The 21962-nt window shown below is 35.5% G+C and overlaps 1 long non-coding RNA gene across 3 annotated transcripts in view; it reads left to right on the top strand.

Moving 5' to 3' along the window:
- Nucleotides 1–21962, top strand: part of LOC140686059 (uncharacterized) — a 181086-nt gene that overhangs the window by 142669 nt on the left and 16455 nt on the right. For 2 of the 3 annotated variants that reach the window (XR_012059502.1, XR_012059500.1), the window contains exon 3: nucleotides 14855–14957. This is a non-coding gene — a long non-coding RNA (uncharacterized lncRNA). Of the gene's footprint in view, nucleotides 1–14854; nucleotides 14958–17020; nucleotides 17442–21962 lie in introns of those variants that run through there. The other variant, XR_012059501.1, reaches the window with a different exon arrangement.

Genomic DNA, 21962 nt, shown 5'->3' on the forward strand with positions numbered 1-21962 from the left:
TTTCATCCATCTTTTGAAATCTCCATAAATATATATAAAGAACTACAATGGTAGATATATCATGGTGATGTTTTAAATTGAGTCTCAAGTTAGGTCAAGAAGATACTTAACATATTTTTTGATAAATATAACTAGCATAACTGTATACTTATATGGTCTTACAACTTAAAGGAAGCATTTTCCTTGCCATAAAAATTGAAGATAGCCCAAGAAAAGTAAGACCTAGCCACAGAATATGAAGTGTTGAGGGGATAGGGGCTGGGAGAAGTTAGGGCTAACGCTTAGCTTTCTGCTTGTAATATTTCACCATGATTTAGTTGTGTTGAGACTCTAAATAATGTTTTCCCTTTTGCCGGTTCACAGTAAATGCAAATAATTTTAAAAAACCAGCCATGGAATGTGAATGAAAGGGTTTATGTGAATCTAAAAACCTTATCTGTGAGCATTACAGTAGAATTGATCCTTCCTGCGATTTTAACCTTTTTAGTTAGATCTGATGTGCATGTGTATAGGTTTACAGCCTGGAAAGACTGGGCTCTCCTTTTAATGTAGAATCATCTTGAGCCATTTCAATACGATTCACTTCATCTTTCATTTATGTGGAATCTTCAGAAAGCCTGTCTGTAGATCCCAGTTTAAGGCTTCAGTTGCTCCCCACACAGAGTCTGAGTGTTAGGAAGCTCAATATTATCATTGTGATAGAGCATAGTCCAGCTCTTCCTTAATAAATGCAATGACATAATCAAGTAGGATGTAGGAGTTGAATCCTCATTTTGTGAAATAACTACTATGCAGCAATTTTGAATTGAAATAGTGTAGCAAACTTTCTACATTGATCAGCAGTATTTATAATCTATAATTTTTAGGCTCTTTGTGCAGGAAATGAAAAGCAAAGTGCAAATAGTTTGTCTGTTTTGCTTAACCACAGGGTTGTAAAATTTAATACTCAAGCAACATGCAAATTAGAAAATAACATTTTAAACCAGTCAATCAAAAAATCCTGTGATTAAACTATTTGTCTGATAAGCATTCAAAGAGACCCCCATGCTCTTTCTCTTTGGGGCACAGTTGTTTTCCTCCTTCTCAGGCCTAAGGGGTTTCATTTGCGTTTTATTTGCATTTTATTCTTAATGGGAAAAAAGAGAAAGCAAGGAGATAAGAGAAAGAAAGAAAAAACAGTTCCGGATATCTAGCAGTAACCAATTCCTTGGTGTTAGCCTGTGCTTTTGAATATTTTATCATTTATAAACTGAAAGCACATTATGCTCTGCTTTTCAAACAGGCTTTGTCACATGCCTTTCCTAAACCTTTTAAGACAGAAGGCTTGTGACTGGGATAAAAAATATGCATTCTTTATTTCTACATATCTCCTGTGGTGCTACACTGTGGGATTGGAAGAATAGAGGAGGTTAGAAGGAGGTCTGAAGTGCCTGCTAATTATTTACAGAGGCAAACTGATTTTTAACTTGTGACTTTTATTGAAAGAAAATATATGTTGATACTATGAAAATATCAAGAGACTGTATGCTTGCTAAATAAGTCCTCTTTCTGACTTCTTAATCATCCACTGGGCACGCATTTTGAGAGATGCTACTGAGAGATTTGTTGAACCTCATTGAATTAAGGTCAACTCATCAATTCTTAACAGAAATATAAGTTGAAGCTGATTCCTAATAGCTTCTGGAATGTAAAAGAAATGCTGACCTTTAGTCTAGATGTCAATGGAAGCAGAGTCAAGAGCCAGAGAGTTTTGGTAAGAAATTTATACATTGCTGATAAGAGGTGGAAGTTGTCTCTGTGTTTCATATGCTGGAATCCAGAGGTGGTGTTTCTAGTTCTGCTCCTGTAAGACCAGGACTAGTCATTTAACCTTCCTATCTTTCTTTTATTTGCTTTGCATGCATAAGAATGTATGTTGGCATATTGCTTTTCTGGAGATAAAACGAAAGCTATATTAATGTGGCATATTAACCAATTGCTGCACATATAATATAAATGATTTCAATTTGCTAAAAGAAAAATCCCAGGTTAGCAGCAGGCCTGATCTGGAAACACAGGGAACACTGAAGAGAAGGGCAGAGCCTGGCTATTTTTTGAAAAGAGTGGCTGTGTGCCATGCAGCTTCCAGACAACTGCCCAAGAGCCAGGCAGTGCAGGGATCCTGTAAAACTTCAGCCCTTGAATTCTGTAGTGATAAGGCAAGCTCTCTGGATTAACAACCCTGTCAAGGGTAACTCTCTGAAGTGCTTATTTGTTTAGACGAAGAAGCTCATTCATCATCAGGGAGTGATAGAAACAGGGGCTCTCTGACACTATATCTGAAGGCTACCTGGATGTATGGGCTCTTTTGGCACCATGAAAAGGAAGAGAAGGAGAAAAGACACTGTTGCTATTCAGTTTCAACATAGTATTAACATGAAATGTATTATACATGTTCAAAAATGCCATTTTTTATGATGCCAATTTCATCCCTTTTCATTATAAACCTCTTTGGGGGAAAAATTTATCTTAAGTGAAAATCATAGATGACAAGTGTAGTTACAATGTTAACTAACGTAAAGAAACCCCCAAAGAAAACAGTAACTCTTCTGTAAAATCTGGAATTAGAATTGCAGCTTGCCTTTAATTTACTTTATTATTAGATTCTTTGAAAACTATTTTATCAATCAATTCTTCTAGTCAAGCATGTGGATCTGATATTTATTTGCTAAAATAAAAACATAAGACCAAATAAAATGTCTTTTAAAAAATGCTATAGCTGAAATAGTGACTTTAAAAAAGTTGTGATACAACTTAATAACAAAAAAACCCCAAACAACCCAATTCAAAAAGGGGCAGAAGACCTAAACAAGCAATTCTCCAGTGAAGATATACAAATGGCCAATAGGCATATGGAAAAATGCTCAATATCACTAATTATCAGAGAAATGCAAATCAAAACTATAATGAGGTATCACTTCACACCACTCAGAATGACCATCATTCCAAGTCCACAAATGATTAATGCTGGAGAGGGTGTGGAGAAAAGGGAACCCTCCTACACTATTGGTGGGAATGTAGTTTGGTGTAGCCATTATGGAAAACAGTATGGAGATTCCTCAAAAAACTAAAAATAGACTTACCAGATTATCCAGCAATCCTACTTCTGCGCATATATCCAGAGGGGACCTTAATTTAAAAAGATACACACACCCCAATGTTCATAGCAGCACTATTTACAATAGCCAGGACGTGGTAACAACCTAAATGTCCATCAACAGATGACTGGATAAAGAAGTTGTAGTATATTTATACAATGGAATACTACTCAACCATAAAAAGAATAAAATAATCCCATTTGCAGCAACATGGATGGACCTAGAGATCGTCATTCTAAGTGAAGTAAGCCAGAAAAAGAAAATACAATATGATGTCAGTCATATGTGTTATCTTAAAAAAAAAAAAAGGACATTATGAACTCATTTACGAAACAGAAACAGACTTGCAGACATAGTAAACAATCTTATGGTTACTGGGGAAAGGTGATGGGAAGGGATAAATTTGGGTGTTTAAGATTTGCAAATATTAGCCACTATATATAAAAATAGATTTTAAAAAAATGTTCCTTCTGTATAGCACAGGGATCTATATTCAATATCGTAATAATCCTTAATGAAAAAGAATATGAAAATGAATATAAAAAAAAGTGGAATAATTTCAGATTTTTTTAAAGTACTCTATAATTTATAATGGTATAAAAATGGAAAAAACTCAAAAGCACATATTATCTGAGGAAATAAATAAGAATAATTGTAAAAATGGAGTGCTTTGAGTATAATTAAAAATATTGTTACTTGCTAGATAGGTGAAATTTTAGGTACTATATTTATCAGTTATGATTGACAGTCAAAACTAAATTCTGTGATTTTGAGTGTACATGTAACTAATAAGGAGATTTCAGTTTTATTTAAAACAGAAATGACATACATATATTGTAATTGCTAATTTGTACTTATATAATTCACAAATACTATATAGTGATATATTGCTAACAAGCAAGAGTGCATATAGATATATACATTCTAATGTAACTGTGATTTACTGAGAATTATATGCTAATAATTACCTCTTTTTTTAATAACATTCCTGCAAGTAGATACTGCAGTCTTAGTTCATATGTGAAGAAAGTACTGTTTAGGAAGGTTGAATAACATGTCCGGGGCCACACATGTAGTATGTGGTAGAAACAGGATTTGAAGGCAGATCCACTTAGGTTCAAAGCCCTAGCCATTTACCTGTAGTCACGTTGCCTCCATTTTCATATATTTACATGTATCTATCTGCAGATATCATTCCTATTTCTAATAATGCTGTGTGCAGTGCCTTTCTCAAAGATCTTTTAGCTATCCTACTGGCTACAGAGGGAAAACCAAAGCAATACAGATGCAACAGTTGATACTTGTTGCCCTCTAAGAATCAAACCCGATGTAAAAAAGTAAATGTTGGAAGAAAGCAGGCTGATCTCAGAAAAAAAAAATTGTGCCACGGGCAGTGTGCTTCTGGTATCATCCCACTGCTCATTCTGTGTACTCCACTCCTTCTCAACTCTTAGAGCCCCTCACATTCCCTCAGATATGATTTCCCAGGAACTTCCCCCCATTTTGTCTTATTTCTCAGAGTTTTGATGCTTCCTGTGTAACTATGAGTAAAAACAGATTGGGATTAACTTAGTTAACGTGGTAGTTAGCTAACCTGTACCTAATTCTGAGAAATGTAGCACTAATACTAAGAGGAATAAACAATGATATTGACTACCAAAACCATTTACCCACGTACACAGCTTGATAGTGAAGACTGCATCTACCTATCAGCTCCTTCTACGTAATCCACTCCCCTTGCCCTGGAAAAAAAAAAAGCAGATGTCTGCCTTAACATGACTACTGTTTCATGAGACTCTTGCCCAGGTTGGTGACTTTGTTGTTCATTCTGGGAACCGCCTTAAAGATCGACACGTGGAGGGCATCCTTCCATGGTTAGGTCTGGACAGTTGTAGCCTAATCTTTATCTAAATTTAACCAAACCCCCTAACTGAACACCATAAACCGAGCTTTCAACTCTCAACAGATTTCGACCACAAGCTTAAATTTGCTCCCTTCAAGACACACTCGAAGCTCTGCTGAGGTTGTCTTTTCCCTCACTGAGATAAACAGTAAACTCAGCTCTTTGTCATATTGACAGGTTGTGTTAGTAATATCTGGGGAGCTGGCATTTGAGAATAATAACAACCAGTATTTACACAGCACTTACTGTGTGGGTGGGGGGTGCTGTGTGCACATGTGCGTGCACACACACACACACACATCATTTAATCCTCTGTGAGGTAGGCATTGATATTATCCTCATATTATACGTGAGGGAGCAGGGGCCCAAAGAGGTGTTAAGTAGTTTGTCCAGTTGACACAGCTTCTTAAGTGGCTTTCTAAACTGCCTCTTGTAGTATACCACAGCAAAGAAACATGTCTTTAACAACTGTTAAAGTGAAGCTTATGGAACTATGATAGCAGACTTAGTTAGCTCATTGGCTACACCAACTCTGTCTACAATTACAAAAGATTCTTATATCTACTAAGAAACTCTGCTGTGCTTACCTCTAACCAAGAGAGGACTCACTCATGGGAAAATGACTAGAGGCACAGAATCTACAGATATAAAGCTCGCAACTTCATACTCTTGAGCTATGGGTCACACTCACTGCTGTAACATACAAATCATCACCATGGTTCATTAATGGAAAGGATGGCTAGGTTAATCTTTTCTTGATATTCTGTCAATTCTCTATCAATGAGCTTCTAGGTAAATAATGCTGGTTACATCCCCTCCACCACAGTCTCTCTCCTAACCAGCGTTTGACAGTGCGAGCATTCCCTGCTATCAGAATTCATCAGATTTCTGGATTTAGATAGCAGAGGACACCTGTATGTTTCTTGGTCTTCTCCCTCTCATGAATTAACCTTTCCATCTTTTCGTCTTGACTCTTGCTTTTCATGGTGCTATCCTAATTTTGCATTAGGTTCCTTTATGTGCTGACTAGGTTGATGTATGTTTTGTGACCTCATTATGTAGGGAATGAGCCTCTGTTGAATTGCTGTTTGATAAAATGTTGCCTGAGAATGACACTCTTGGGACCATTTAGTTTTCTGGAAACTAGGAGCAAGGAGTCTTGATACTCTTAAGGAATCTGTACAAAAGAAAATATAGGATAAAGTATAATGCATTTAGATATTTCTTATCCTGCATTGTTGTGAAGTAAACTACCTCAATAGGATTTTAATCGTTTCTGTGTTATACATTTGCACATCTTATGTGTATATATTTACAGCCAGATATTCTAATACACAGTAGCATATTCTTCTTTCTAAAATAGGCTCAAACTCTTTGTCTTCCTTCATCTACAAATAAAATCTGTAATGTGTTCTGGAGCTCAAAGCTCATGTCTCTACTTGTCACACTCTCCTGCTGTAGTTTCTGGAACAGGGCACCTTGAACATTAATGTGGGTGTGAACCACCTAGAGAACTAGTTAAAATACAGAGCCTGATTCCGTGGGTCCAGGGTGAGGCCCAAGAGGCTGCCGTTCTCACCAGCTCACCAGTGATGCTGACAATGCTGACTCCTGAATCACACTCCGGAGCAGGGAGATTCTAGGTTCTGGAGCCTTGTTACACTAGCAGATGGCTGTTTGTTCTACTCATCACTCTGCTTAACAGTCTTTGATTTTTCTGCCCACTTGTCTTTGTCTAATGCTCTTGCACGTACACCTCTCTTCTCTGAGATCCATTTTATCTATAGAAATATAAATGAACCTGATAATTTTTTACAGGCACAGCTCCCGTTTAAAAACCTCATCTCAGTGCCCTTGAAGGAGAATCCCTTGCTCTCCAATCTCCTGAGCAAACGCATTTCTTTGCGTCACACCCTTGCGAGAATTCTGAGCACTACGTGTCTCTTTGAGTGTGGCCATGTCACCCGGTGACACAGTGTAAGTCACTGAAGGAACCAGCACAGACTGGAGATGCTGTCCTTGGTTGAGGGGAATAACACTACTTATACAAGTACTGATTGATAAATGTATCCTAAGTGTTCCTTTTTCTACTAAAGAGCACACTTCAGTCTCAGAATGAACACGTCAAGTAATTCTAGCATTTAAGAAATAAGGCGCAAGGCAGAGCATCCTGGCTGTCTGTAAATTAGAAATCATCCTGATTTCATCCGACTCTTCTGAACGTGTGCCCTTCTGCAACATGATTTGGGAGTGATTGATTGTTTTAATATTCAGTGACTCCCTAGAGAAGGGCTAAATGACACACGAAAGAGTCATGAAATTTATACTCTTGGCGCTCTTGTGCCTTGGCCACGTGGGCATGGGCTGCAGGCACTGGAGCTGCGTGGCTGGGGCCGCAGTTAATCCCCGCGCCGAGTGCAGGCCCCTCCGCACCCATTGCGCTGCTCCGGGGACTGATTAAGCCCTCGGCCTCGCAGTAAGGACTCCCTGGCAGGGCTGCCGCTTGCTCTCCCGAAGTGAAAACCTCCGCTCACCTGGTTAAGCTGCCTAATCCTAAATCGGCTTTTAAATTGTCATTTAACAACTCTGAGGCCCTCCAACAGGATTCTGTGCAGATCCCGAGGGAAATGAGGCCTAGGCTAAGTGAAAATGAACCAACAAAAGATTTAAAAATGGACAGCAGTCTTTACCCAAACTGTACTGTAATTTGTCTGAGAATTAAGGTCATACCTCACTTCAAACGATAATGTGTGACCTTCAGACCTTATACAGTGCTATGTGACTATTTAAAAATCAAGTAATGAAACAAAAACTGTATTCTACTATTTTCTCTGTCTTTAAAATTTACTGATGACACATTATATCACTTTAAAAATTTTAACTTCTGCTTAAAACTGGGTATTTTCTTGCTTCTTACTTGCTTATTCAGCAGTCAATACACACTTTGGAAATATTTATGTTTTGTTATGAAAAGAACCATGCCCTTTTGAACATATTTTCCTCACTCTTGTAATGACATAAAAATAGTATTAGTGCACCTGGAAGAAGTTCTCAAATTTGAAATGCAAATCTCTCTATAAACCATCAATGTTCTGATTCAGCAGTTCTAGAATGAAGTCAGGAATCTGTATTTTTATCAAACCCTCTGGCTCCCTAAAACATTCTCTATATTTCTTATTGGAAAATGTTTCCCTTTTTTATTTAAAAGTTTCTTATCTGAAATAAAAGAGTAAACCACAATCAAAGCTCAGTGTTGGGGAGGGCATTGTAGTGGTGAAGAAAGGAGTCCCCCAAATTGCTGGTGGACTACCACCCCCAGTGGCTCCACCACACAGAGCTGGGACTTGGCAAGAGCAGATCAGTGCAGAAGCATTCAAGGGAAGAGGACAACTGGGAGTTCTGATGACTGATATTGAAAGGAGGGAATGATTTGAGTGGAGAACACATGGTTTAACTTACAATGAACCTGCAGGTTTTGAAAACTGCATGCTGGATTTCCTCATAAACATACATCAATCTTGGGGAACAGGAGGCTCTGCTCTTTGGTATGCAACCTTTTGGGAATTTTTTCTCATTCAGTACAAATACATAGAAAATATACATTGGAGTTGAGAATTTAAAAATGCAGAGAAATAAAAAAAGCTTTCAATAATTTAATAAAAAGCATCTGGGCAAATGTGAGCTCCAGTGACTTTCTATTTAAATTATGAAGCCTTTGAATTTAGTTTTAGGAGGATAGACACAGTGTCCCTTGGTATTCTCTCTCTTTCTTTCTCTCTCTCTTTCTTTCTCTCTCTTTTTTTTTTAAACCTGCACATCATTTCATAATAAAGTGGTAGCAATTATTCTCAGGGACCCAAGCAAGCAGTAGCCCTGAACAGGAAGATTGACGCATGGTACAGGGAGAAATTGGGCTTGCCGCCTGAAGCTCAATCTTAAGCACTTGTCTTTTCCAATACAGAATTATACAGAGAAAAAAAGAAATACTAACACCCAGTGATATAAAAGTATTTTTTGTTCTTCTTTTTGGAATTAATAAAATACACAAAATCTCTGGTTTGTCTTATAGGAAGTTTAGCAAGTTTCTGGGATTAAATGGCTTTCCTCTTCTGCGAAGGGTCTGATGTAAGCCCTTGTACCAAGGCTTAAAGTCTTAAGGCTGTTAGAAGTTTCCATCAGTCAGTCTGTATGTCAGTGGATAAAATCACTTGCTGATCTAACCTATTTATTGCTTTCTGGAAAAATGCGTCAAACTACAGAAATATTTTTTAATGATGAAGGAGGGCTGGGGAAATAAAGGCTCCTCAGATGATAAAATTTGTTTTCTAAATGACAGCATTTTGGAGTAACGTTACCACAATGCTTTTCTCAGTAATTCTAAGTTTTATATTTGAGAAAGCCATAAAAAAGAGATCAGTTGTCTTTGGTAATCTATCTTTAGTTATTTCCAAGTACTGAGGTATCTCTCATTTCCATGGTTAGAAAAGTTTGTGTTTAATGTGTATTCTTCTTGAAATAGTTGATTTTGAACATTCAAAAACAGACGGATTAAGTGAAAGGACATAAAATTTGTTTTACTTTTTCTCTCTTTGTTCTCTTTTGGCTTGTTTGATACACATTTTAAATACTTGAAATATCTGCATTTCATGGATACCGTATATTATGTCTAGAGGGATGTGTGCACTCTGTTAGTCAGCAATTATTTGACACTGCATACTGAATTGTGTACTATGCTCAGTGAAATGTTAGCAAAGGGGCAGACAAGTGTAGAACACAAATAAAATTCCTAATCTAGCCTTTCCTTGGCCTTGACCTTCCAGGGGTTTCTGCAGTATATTTGAAAACATATGATTATAGATCATAATAAGCTTGGTGGAAGGCATACAAGTATACATACACTTTGCATGCTGGTGAATTTTTAATAGGCTGCTCTTATAGTTCATGTCACGAAGTTCACCAGAAGAATTTGCTAATGATTTAACAATGTTGTTGGAATTACTGGGTTACTTTTCAGTCTAGTTAGACTGGCAAACTTCTGTGAAGCACTGTAATCAACATGATTACATTTAGTTCCAATAATGGGGTTCCCAAAAGACTGGTCAGCTTCTCTTTATTATCTTGTTTTTACTATTGCTTCCAAAGTTATAGTACCTTTATTCAGGTATTCTCAGGAGCCAGTTATGACAATAGAAAATTAATTATTATCTGTCTAAGCTGAATTTTGACATTTTCCTTCAGTTTGAACAACTGTGTCTCAGAACTGATTTAGTCTGTGTCTGCAGGACCAGGCAGATAAATGCTAACATTATTCACAGTTCCCACTGTTATATATCTAAGTTTTTGACTTGAAAGCGTATTAAAATAATGTATGATTGTGTACTTTAGAATAATGCAAGTTTTTGTGTATAAGCAAAAGATAAAAACAAAAAATAACAAACTTGGCTTTTCAAGTGAAATTTATTGATTAGAAGAAATCCCATCACTTTTGAAATACAAAACAGAAAGATGGTGGCTTTTGTAAGTCTAAAATTTTCGTAAGCCAAGTCCTGAGAATAATTCAGTTACTATGAGTTTCGATCTGGAACTTTAGGAAATGCTTCGACTCTGATTGGCCCACTTGGTGTTATAAAAGTGGCCAGCACTTCTTAGGAGAGAGGCTTATTCATATGTAGCATCTGGTTCAACATTTGTTTCATTATAGTAGTTTTTTTTTCCTTTTAAACCTGGTATTAATTTCCTGCTGCTACTTTTCTATCTCAGTTTAGAAGATCTTGGGGCTTGGGATATTGTATCTGCCTTCTTCCTTCCCTCCTCTCAAACTTCCAACCCAGATGTTGAAAAACATGTTATTTGAATATAGGATAGCTTATTTGCTTTTTCTTTAAAAGGAGCTTTGGTAAAAATGTAAGTCTAGAGGAAAAAAATAAAACCTTATTCAAATTTATCAAAAGTTTTAAATATTAGATAAGTACTGAAATCACCTTAAAGCTTAAAAAATAATTAAACACTAAATGTTAGCCCAGATTCTAAAAATGAGGATAACTCACTATCCTATCACAGTAGGTGAGAGACATATCCTCATTTAGTTTGTAAATAGTGCTTTGACAATGTATCTTTCCGTAGATGTCAGTCACTTCAGTCTTAATGACTTGACTTCATGGTCCAGGGGGTCTGGAGTGCATCTCATCTCATCATGTTTATAGTCCAAGAAAACAAGCTAATAAAAGTTAGCTTGGTTAATTTTTTGTAGCTGATACTGTTAGTACAATGTAGAATTTTATATTTTGGAGAGGAGGGCAAAATCATGCTAGATAGAAAACAAATATTAAACTCCCATAGCACAGAAACAAACAAAACAAAACACTGGCTAATCGCATAAGAAAATAGCTTCATGAGAGAGCCCTCAGCAGGGATCACTTTGCTTTGCTTTGGGAAAGGTTGGACCACCTTGTTTATGGTAGTATGTCCTTATTAACTTTCTTGAAACTTTCACCCTAACTTTTCCTCAGTACTTTTCATTTTAATCAATAATTTTAAGTGAAATATATTTTTTTGGATAGAGTAGTTACTGAAGATTTAAAAATATATCTGGTTTATGCTAAGCTCCATAAAATACATGGGAGGGCATGGGATCTTCACTAACATCAAAACCTGAATGTCTTATGACTGAGGAGACCATGCCTAAGATGTTATTCTAGTAAACTGACTGACAAGTATTTTACAGACTAAGCTAGGACTTCATCTGTTTATTGTTATTTACCATAAAATTGGCTTTTGGTTAAAACATCTGAATTATTACAAAGAATATTACAAAAGAAAAACTTTAAAATGCATGGACAATTGCCAAAAAATATTCTTGTGTGGTTTGACTGTCTGTATGAAGATACCTTAACTTTGAAATTTCATTCATCATTTTGACCAATAAAATTTTATTGTAATGCTATGTAGAAGCAGTGGGTGTTATAATATTAAAATTTTCAGCCTAAATGCCATTGATATAATTTTAGTAATCATAAGCTTCCAAAGATAAAATGTTCTAGAGATGGTTTCATTTTTTTCCTCCAAAATAATGAGTTAGTAGAGCATTAGGATCTGACCACACATCTTACTACAAGTATAATTCTGGTGAGGAAGGTATCTGATTTCCAGCCTCAATTTTCTTAATTTTGAAAATGAGAGTAATAATAATATGTAATATTTATCAACTGCTTATTCTGTGCCAAATAATTGTTTTAAGTCCTTTATTGACTTTTCGCAACAATACTATGAAGTTGGTATGTTATGATTTCCATTTTACTGATGAGGAAACTGAGGCAAGAAAAGGGAAATAGTTTGTTATGCAGTTAATAAATAGCAGAGCCAGGATTTGAACCCAAGAAATACTACTTTAGTTCATGTATTTTAAATCATTTAACCTCTTTGCATTAGGGTTATTCTGAGCATGTATTAAGGATTAGGATAGATACTCCCATAGGTAGTAGATTCTTCATATTTATATACAGGTTCAGAAAAATCTATCTGCTTCCAAATTTACTTTAGCTTTTTTAAACATAGATTAAAGATTATGACATACAATATGAAGCCTGGTGAATTTTAAAGAAGTGTAACAATTGAGATCCTTCCCAGTTAAACTGAATTTCAAGTTTATTTTTACTTGTCTTAATATATTTTAGGTTTTTTGATTCTGAACCTGCATTAAAATGTGTAGAAATAGTCAACAGAAGAAAAAAGGATGTTGAAAAGAAAAAGAAAATATGAATTTATGAACTTAGTTGTGGGTTGCATATAAGGATATTAATTATGTAATTGATGCCAATTTTCATTGGGTTCACATAAAACCAAGTAGATGTCAACAGTAGGCGTGCATAGTGATTAATTAATCGATATTAAGATTTTATTTAATAGCTTTTTATTGAGCATGATATGGATATACCATTTTTGAAGTCTCTGATAAGGATACTTCATAATATTTTGCATCTTCATGGAAATAACAATACATTTCACCTTAAATTATTAAACTTCCTCTAATACTGAATTTTATTGGGAAGAAATTGCTTGGTACACATAGATGAGACTGATGAATACAAAAATTGTTATTAGTGTGTTCTGCCATTTTTAGAACACCCACATCACCCCACCTGAGTACGAGAAAATCTGTATCTCAATGTGAGATTGAGAAAACGAACAAGGTAAAAAAGCTTTTAATACTTTTTTTTTTTGTGAAACCTCATTTTCCCACATGTTGCTCTTTTAAGAAAGTTAACTAGTATTATACTCTGCAAACAAATAACTCAAAGAATAAATCCTAATATAAACCATCACCCTACGTGCCTTCTGTTTGATCTTGTCTGACTTCTACTGCCAAAAGTGGATGTATTTTTTTTCTGACATCTATGGATGTTAAATTATAGTAAGGATAAGAAATTTATTTTAAACTGTATATTTAAGGAGAACACCTTATTTAAAATTCGAAATAGGCAAGCACTTACTTATTTGCTTCTTTATTTAAGAATAGTGTTAAGGGAGATACTGTGTTATATTTTCATCCTCCTTTTCTGATCATTGCCTGCCCTTTCCAGTTCCCAGTGTTCTTGGGGTGCATACAACTCCATTACTACTTGTGAAGGATTTTTTTCTATTGTGATAAAATACACATAACAGTGATAAAATACACATAACATAAAATTTATCATTTTAACCATTTTTAAGTGTACATGTCAGTGGCATTAAGTACTTTCACATTGTTGTGTACCTATCACTACTATTTCTGTAACTTTTTCATAACCCCAAACAGAAATTCTTTAAATAATAAACTCTCCTGCTCCTCCCTTCCCTTAGATCCCAGTAACCTCTGTTCCATTATCTGTATTTAAGAATTGGTCTATTCTAGATATCTCATGTAAATGGAATTATATAGTATTTTTCTTTTTATGTCTGGCTTATTTCACTTAGCATAATGTTTTCAAGGTTTATCCACACTGTAGCATGTATCAGGATTTCATTCCTTTTTTAAAATTTTATTTTTCATTGAAGTGTAATTGATTTACAATGTTAGTTTCAGGTGTACAGCAAAGCAATTATGTTATACATATGCAACATATATAAATATATACATATATTTTCAGATTCTTTTCCATTATAGTTTATTAGAAGAAATTGAATATAGTTCCCTGTATAATATAGTAGGTCCTTGTTGTTTATCTGTTTTATATATAATAGTGTGTATCTGTTAATTCCAAACTCTTAATTTATCCCTCCCCCCTTCCCTTTTTGGTTACCATAGTTTGTTTTCCATGTCTGTGAGTTTATTTCTGGTTTGTAAATGAAATCTGTATCTTTTTTCATATTCCACATATAAGTGATATCATATGATATTTGTCTTTCTCTGACTTACTTCACTTAATATGATATTCTATAGGTCCATCCATGCTGCTGCAAATGGTATTATTTCATTTTTTATAGCTGAGTAATATTCCATTGTATATATATAACACAACTTTTTATTCAGTCATCTGTTGATGGACATTTAGGCTGTTTCAATGTCTTGGCTATTATAAATAGTACTTCTATGAACATCGGGGTACATGTGTCATTTCAAATTATAGTTTTTCATGCCTTTTAAGGGTAAATAATATTCCATTGAAGGTATATACCACATTTTATTATTATTTATTATTATTTATCTGTTCATCTATTTATGGACAACACTTGGGTTGTTTCTACCTTTGGCTATTGTAAATAATGCTGCTATAAACATTGGTATAAAAGTATCTATTTGAATCCCTGCTTTCATTTCTTTTGGTTATTTACCTAGGAGTTAAGTTGCTACATCATATGGAGAGTCTGTACATAACTTTTTGAAAAATCACCAAGCTATTTTTCACAGCATTTTATACTTCTACCAACAATGCACAAAGGTATGTTTCTCCACTTCCTCATCAGTACTTATTTTCTGTTTGTTTTTGATGCTAATCATCCTAATGGATGTGAGAGGTATGTCATTGTGGTTTTGATTTGCATTTCCATAATGTTCTTGTGAAGGATTCAAGTGTTTTGACTAAGCTATAATAAACTTTCCAAGAGCAGCACTGATATTCACCTGTCACAGGTTCTCAAGTTGTTGAAAATCAAAAATTTTTCCTTAAAACTTTCATCAGGGAAGGAAGGGCTAAGTATATGGGAGGCAACAAAGGACATTAAAAATATGATTTATAAGTAAGCAGAGACTGAATTCAAATCCACTCCCTCACTTGCAAGCAGTAAGTTCTTGAGCAAGTTTTTGTATAATGGAAATAATTACTGCTTATGGGAATATTGTGAGGCTTAAGCAGAATTGTGCAACTATATTTGTTCTCTGCAGCATCCCCAGCACTTATAACATTGCCTGGGATATTGTAGGTACTTAATATGTATTTGCTAAATGAATGAGTGAATGATGCTTTAACAGTGCTCAATTAATTATTTCTTACTAGATAAGTTTGAGAAGCATGAGCCCTTCTATGTAGACAAATTTAAATGGCAGATTTCGATTTATTTTTATAATTTTAAGTAGATCAAGTATATGTAAATATACTTATATGGATACATATAAATATATTATCTCAGATAAATATATAGCTGAGAAAAAATTGAAATTTACAATGCAATGCTAAGTTTCAAAACTTTTCAGAGGACAAAATACTGAGCAGCTGAAAAAAACTTTAGAACCTACTTCAGTTCATACTGCTTGGATTTTAAAATGACCTAGGATATTCCTTAACTAATAATTTGGTTGTTTTTTTCAGTAATCTAGGCAAGGTGTATTCTAATAAGAGTTATAGGCATATTCCACTTTCCAAAAGTTCATTTTATGATACTTCACTTTTACAAAAGACCTTCATCAGTACCTGTTTTCGATAACAGAAAGAAATATGAAGAAAAGCAAAAATGCATTCAGCCTTTGTTTTGCAATGAGCTGTTAGGGAGGCAGCAGGTACCTTTAGCAATGAGGGTTCCACCACCAGCTCCTTCCCCAAGATCTACTCTCAGCATCTCAGCATCAACCCCCCAGTAGCTTTAACCTGCGTCTGTGAGCTTCTGTGCTTTTTCTCAATTTATTTTGTGCACCCCCTAGCAAGATGTGTCCTAAGGTGCTGCTGCTTCACTTAACGACATTTTGGCTTATGAAAGGTTTCGTAGGAACACTCTGCTTTTGGATAGCAGGGGAAACCTGTATTCTAGAAATGTTTTGGGAAATTTCTAAATGAATTGATTCGGGTATTGCTACCTCAGTATGTACTATTCATTCTAAAAAGTGAATTGTTTAAATGTCTGCACATGTAATATATAGAGACAAGCTAAATCGCTACCTTTTCCTGTGATTTTTCAGGTATTTTCAGTGATTCCTTTGGTGTTTGTCTGTTTGATTTTACAATTCGTGTTCTTTTAAAGCCACTCAGAGTAAACAGTGTCTTTGTACTGTATCATGAAAATGAGGTAAACTGACCAATATACTACCTTCTTGTAATTTTTAAAAATTTGTTTAAACAAAATAAATCAGAAACAAAGCTGTATACTCATTTACTTTTTTGACAGATAAAACATTTGGCTCTCATGCAGTTATTTTATACAGCCTCAAGAACACCGTCCTTAAGGGATCCTGCTTAAAATTTAAAAAAAATCTCTTGCTAGGTTCCCTGTTATACAGAATTACTAGCAGAATAACCTTTCACCTCAAGTTAAGGGAATTCTTAACAGCTTCTTTTTATGAAGTGCTGATTTCTTCTAAGGGATGATTTCTCCTTGGAAAATTTTCACATTCTGAGATGTGAAATTCTGACTGAGGCTTTCCATTTTTGTTTGAATTATACTTGGAAAATGACCACTGTCTGTATATTCTTTACTCTCCCTCTCTAGATGGCAGCATTTGTTTCATAGACTATCTCCCTTTTTCTTTTTTGGACCACCTTCTTTATGAATGTCTACACCTGGGGAATATAAGTGCTGACTGAAGACTGCCAGACTAAGTGACAAAATGAATGACTACGTGGCTTCCTGGTGAAAGTTGAAGTTATTATTCTGTGACTCCTGTTTGTATCTTCTCAACAAAGAATTTGTATTTCACCAAAATCAATTCATGCAAACTTAGGAGAAAACATTCCAAATGAAATGAATAAATCCCAAATCTGAAGGCTTTACTTTTCCCCACCCCAGTATGTTCACATGGGATACTGAAATTCTTCCATGTTAGAATAATATTACTGAGGTTTTTACTGAACTAGTGATGCCCCAAAGCTCCCGAAATGTAAAACAAAAACAAAAACAAAGCAAAAACAAAAAACTTAAGTTTCCTAGCCAAAGTAATACGTGAGAATATGTATCTCCTTACTATGTGGAAATAGAAATAAAAGCTCCAAACTTATTGAAGTTTGCACATTCCTAATGCAGATTGGTGGTACGAAATGTGATTACAGAGCATAGGATTTAGAAATAGCTGAAACATGCCACCATTGAAGGTTGCCTCCATGGGCATCTGACTGGTGCAGCTGCATAGTGTCCTGTGCTTAGAAGGGTCCTAAACTTGGTTTAACACTCTTCTATAACTGTCTAGAAATTCCTTATCCTTTTTAAACAAGAGGCTTCACATTTTAATTTTGCACTGGGCCCCATAAATTATGTAGCCCTTCCTGCTGCATTTTTACTAAGGGCAAGTATCTCAAGCTGACAATACTTTCATAATGAATGATAACAGATAATTCCTATTTATTCAATGAAGTGTGAAGTAGATCAAATGTTATAGGATAACTAAAAACTCTAGGTAAAACAGAAAGCATTCTTAGGTTTTTAGAATCTTTGAAATCACAATTTTGCAAAATTCATAGCAAGATTTTCTAAATTCCTGTCCATAGAGGAAAAGTAGTGATTGATGAAAAATGTTCTTTTTTCTTTTGTAAAAAAAACACTAAATATATTTCAACACATCTGTTTCTGTGGTTGCAATGGAATCTATAAATCCAGCAGCACATATAAAATAAGGAAGACAGAGAGAACTAAATTTACTTCATTTATGTTCTTTTGGATAAAACATCTCATAAACTGTTAACATGGCTAGAGTAATGCAGTGAGAATATGGTGCTCTTACAAAAACAAAGACTTTGTGAGAATGAAAAAATCAGAAAGTTGAGACTACCCCTCCCCCCTTAGCTTCTTAAGTACAAAACAAAAACGTTACTTTATGGCTACTCTGGAAAAAAAAAATCACATACTCATTTTCATCTTGAAGTAGAATCGTAATCCAGAACATCTATTGACAACTTGAACAAAGTGGTTGTCTAAACCATTTAAGAAATCTAAGGCATAGGGACCACTGTTAGAGTTGCCAGTTTAAACTTCTGTCTGTGTGATTTCAGCTTACATCACTGACATCTAATTAAATATGTCTTTTAATAGTGGTTGACTTTTTGGACGTTGAATAAGTAAAGAGCGTGTAAGCAATCCAGTTACCCCCATCAATCAAGGAAGAATGCAAATAATGTCCAGCCTCCTGCTTATCACCACCAGTACGTTCCTAGATACCAGGGCAGAAGTCAGAGTGGTCCTAGAAAGTCATGTGGCCTCTAGGGAAGCTTGACTGCCCAAGACCTTAAAAAGAATGCAAAGAAAAGAAGAGGGGAGGGGAGGGAGGAAGAGAGGGGAGATCCAAAAGTAAAAGGAAAATTTTCTATGTACACATAGACTATGGAATTAGTGGGATTAAGAGAGGATTAGATTTGCAATATTATTGTATAGAAAGGAATTTAAAAATTTTATTCTTAATTCCTAGAGCTGGCTGCCTATGCTTCCCTAAGTGAATATAGAGGGTTTCCAAACAAAGGTTGCTGAGTGAGGGGATGTAAGATTCATGCAGTCTCAACCGCAGTCCTCCGTGTCAGGGACTAGGGTACAATATTCTCATTTTATATTATTGAGTGTCTTTGGCTCTATTTTTAACAGTAAAAATTTTCATTCAGTGAGTCAGTAATATACCCTGAACTTATACCTAAAAATAAGGAGCAATAATTGTGCTTCTCACATACAGTAAGATATATATACATGAATTGTTCAGTGAAAAAATTGTCTCAAGGCTTTTAAATACTCTCAAAATATGAAGTGACTATAAAATTATGAGATCGTAAAAAAGATTCCCAAGGGAGAAAAAGTATCTTTTGCTGAGTAACAAGAAAAAAGACACTTCCCTGACTACATGTATGGATGGAGGTAAGAGAGTGGTATGAGTCTCTGTCAGTATTGGACTAACTTAAGGAGATAAACAAAAGTTATCTAAACAAACAAGTTATAATTCTATTTGATGATGACATTTATAAGAACAGTCATATTTTTCCCAAGCTGATGGAATATCAAGAAAACATAAACATTGAAATAAGTTGCATATTCTAGATACATGTGGAAAGGAAAGGCATCAGAGGGTAATCAGGCACATATGCATGGCACATAGTTTCCTTCTGAGCTGTAACTCTGTCTCTTTTTTCCCAGTTGGGGAGCTACATCTGTTTCTTCTCCCTCGTTTGATATGATCCAGTAAAATCCCAGCCTTGGATCTGCTTGCCCAGAACATCAGTGATTACTTGATTTCTCAGCACATAAATCTCACTCCAACCCTTGTTGGGCAGATATTAGTAATGAGATAACTCAGCCTGCGGCATCATCCGCCCTTTGCTTCTCTCCACCGGGAGACTCTGTAACTTGCCCCTCCAACATCGTCAGAACTGATGTCAATTGTTTTCCCAGATCAGCGGGGTGGAGAAATATATACTGTTTAAAGAAAAACAGAAAAGCCTGTGGAGGTTTGCAGTATTTCCAAATAACAGCACTGTGAACACTGAATTCCAAAACATGATGCTCTAAAAGATTCAAACAAACCTGGAAGGCACATCTCTGACACATTTCCTGCATTAGTACCTGAATGGACTTTCCTGCCTTCAGACCCTTTTTCCTTTATTTACCATGTCTTCCTATTTCAAAAGGTTTTGCACACTAATAACTCTCTTTAACACACTAAACCACATGCATAGTTGTATTTCTAAAATTCTATTTTAGTGTTAGAACGTGCGCCAGCCTTGCCAACAGGGCATGAGCACCAGTTATCTGGGGATGAGTTCTCCTGTTGTAAGATCATTGCTTTTTTTGTTGATGCAGTAGGAGTGAAGATGTTTTTGTTTGTGTTGCTGAACTGGCTGAAAAGGATTGAATTAACAGGCTACCTGTATACATTAAAAACTCTGTGTAACAGTGCTACTGAATATATACATTTAATTGCGATTTATATATGGCATTTTAAACTTGCAGCACAGCTATGGGCATGTCACTTGTGCAGTTCCACAGACTCCACACTTAATGGGGCCTCTCATTTGCTGTTGCTGCCTTGAAATTCTTAATAATTCTCAATAATTTTTGGAAACAGAACCTAGGATTTTCATTCTGCCCTGAGACCCACCAATTATATAGGTGGTCTTGACTTTCAGTAAAAATTTCTTTCGGATCCTAGGCCTTGAGGTACTTTGCTACTGGTAAAGAGAGCTGGTTCATTGCCTATGAGAACATACTGAGGCTCAATAAATTGTTGGTTTAGACAGAGCCTGATCTTAAAAGAAGAATGCAGGTGTCCAATGATTATGAAAGGTTGTTTATGAAGAAAACCATACATATTTTCCATTGACTTTCATTGTAAAAACAAAAATTTGTTCTTGTGGACCATTCAGTCAGTGGACAAGTTGAAATCCTTTGGTGAGGAAGAGTTTCAATTAAGGAGCTTGCCTTGTTCTTCATCGATGCCCTAGGATCTGCTTGTAGTTTTTCTTACAGACGTCAGTTTGAAATTAAAAATGCAATTAAAAATTCATAAAAAATTAAAATTTAGCATAGATTTGAAGCCCAGCTGCCATACTTTCTGGCAATTTAAGATTGGACTTTTTTTTTTTTAAAGCATGCACACTAATGTTTTACTTAACCTGGTAGCATTGTATAAGAGAACCAACAGTAGTGTTTACAACCAACTCATGGAAAGTCTGGATTAGGGGCAAGAAATTCTGTTCCAGTAGTGGTTGAGATGGTTAGGAGTAAATTCCACTACTACACGAGATGGAGAAGTAGGAATCAATTGTTGAGGAAAGAACCAAGGATCTAGTTAACAGAGTGCTGTTGCCCCCAGATAGACTGTCCTAATACTGAAGTAGGAAGTTACTAATGTGGGGATTATGAAAAAGCAAAATTTGCTGTGGATTGTAATGTGTTGCTGATGCTTGAGAAACTTCTCTGGAAGCCTCTTGAGCAGATACGGAAGCTGAAGGGGCATCAGCTGGAACCACAATGTTTATCGTCTAATTCCTATGGACTATCCATTTGCCTTTGATGAAATGTAGTACTACTTTTTTAAAAGATGATAGGCTATTTAAGGAAGTAAGAGAATATGTTTACATAATTATAATGATGGCATCCTTCTTCTGTTCAGTGAATAGTTTAAGGGGAAATTATGTTTACCTTCATAGTGGTCCTGTGAGTGAGGAATGTAAAGTCTTTTAGAACCACAGAGGTCATGGACACAGTGATGGATTTAATCTCTGACTACAATGAAGCAAGGCATTTTGACATTTTATTGTAGCAGTAGGAGTCTTTGATGTTACTTTCTGCAGACTGGCACTGTGCATTACTTTATGTCCCCCTGAAATAGCGCTTTTAATATCCTTGCCTCCTTCCACTGCTCTTGCACTGGCTCAAGGCTGAGAAGCAGCAGCCCTGTGCCAGCTCTAATTAAGCCATAAGACACTCCAGGCGGTATATTTCTAGAGATTACTACATGCCTGCCTTAAGTGCATCACTACTAAAGGAAGACTGTCATACTTTACAAAATGCATTCTCTGTAGTGACTTATTGCCATTTGTAAGGGA

Source organism: Vicugna pacos, chromosome 2 (genome assembly GCF_048564905.1).
Source record: "Vicugna pacos chromosome 2, VicPac4, whole genome shotgun sequence".
Classification (NCBI taxonomy): Eukaryota; Metazoa; Chordata; class Mammalia; order Artiodactyla; family Camelidae; genus Vicugna; species Vicugna pacos.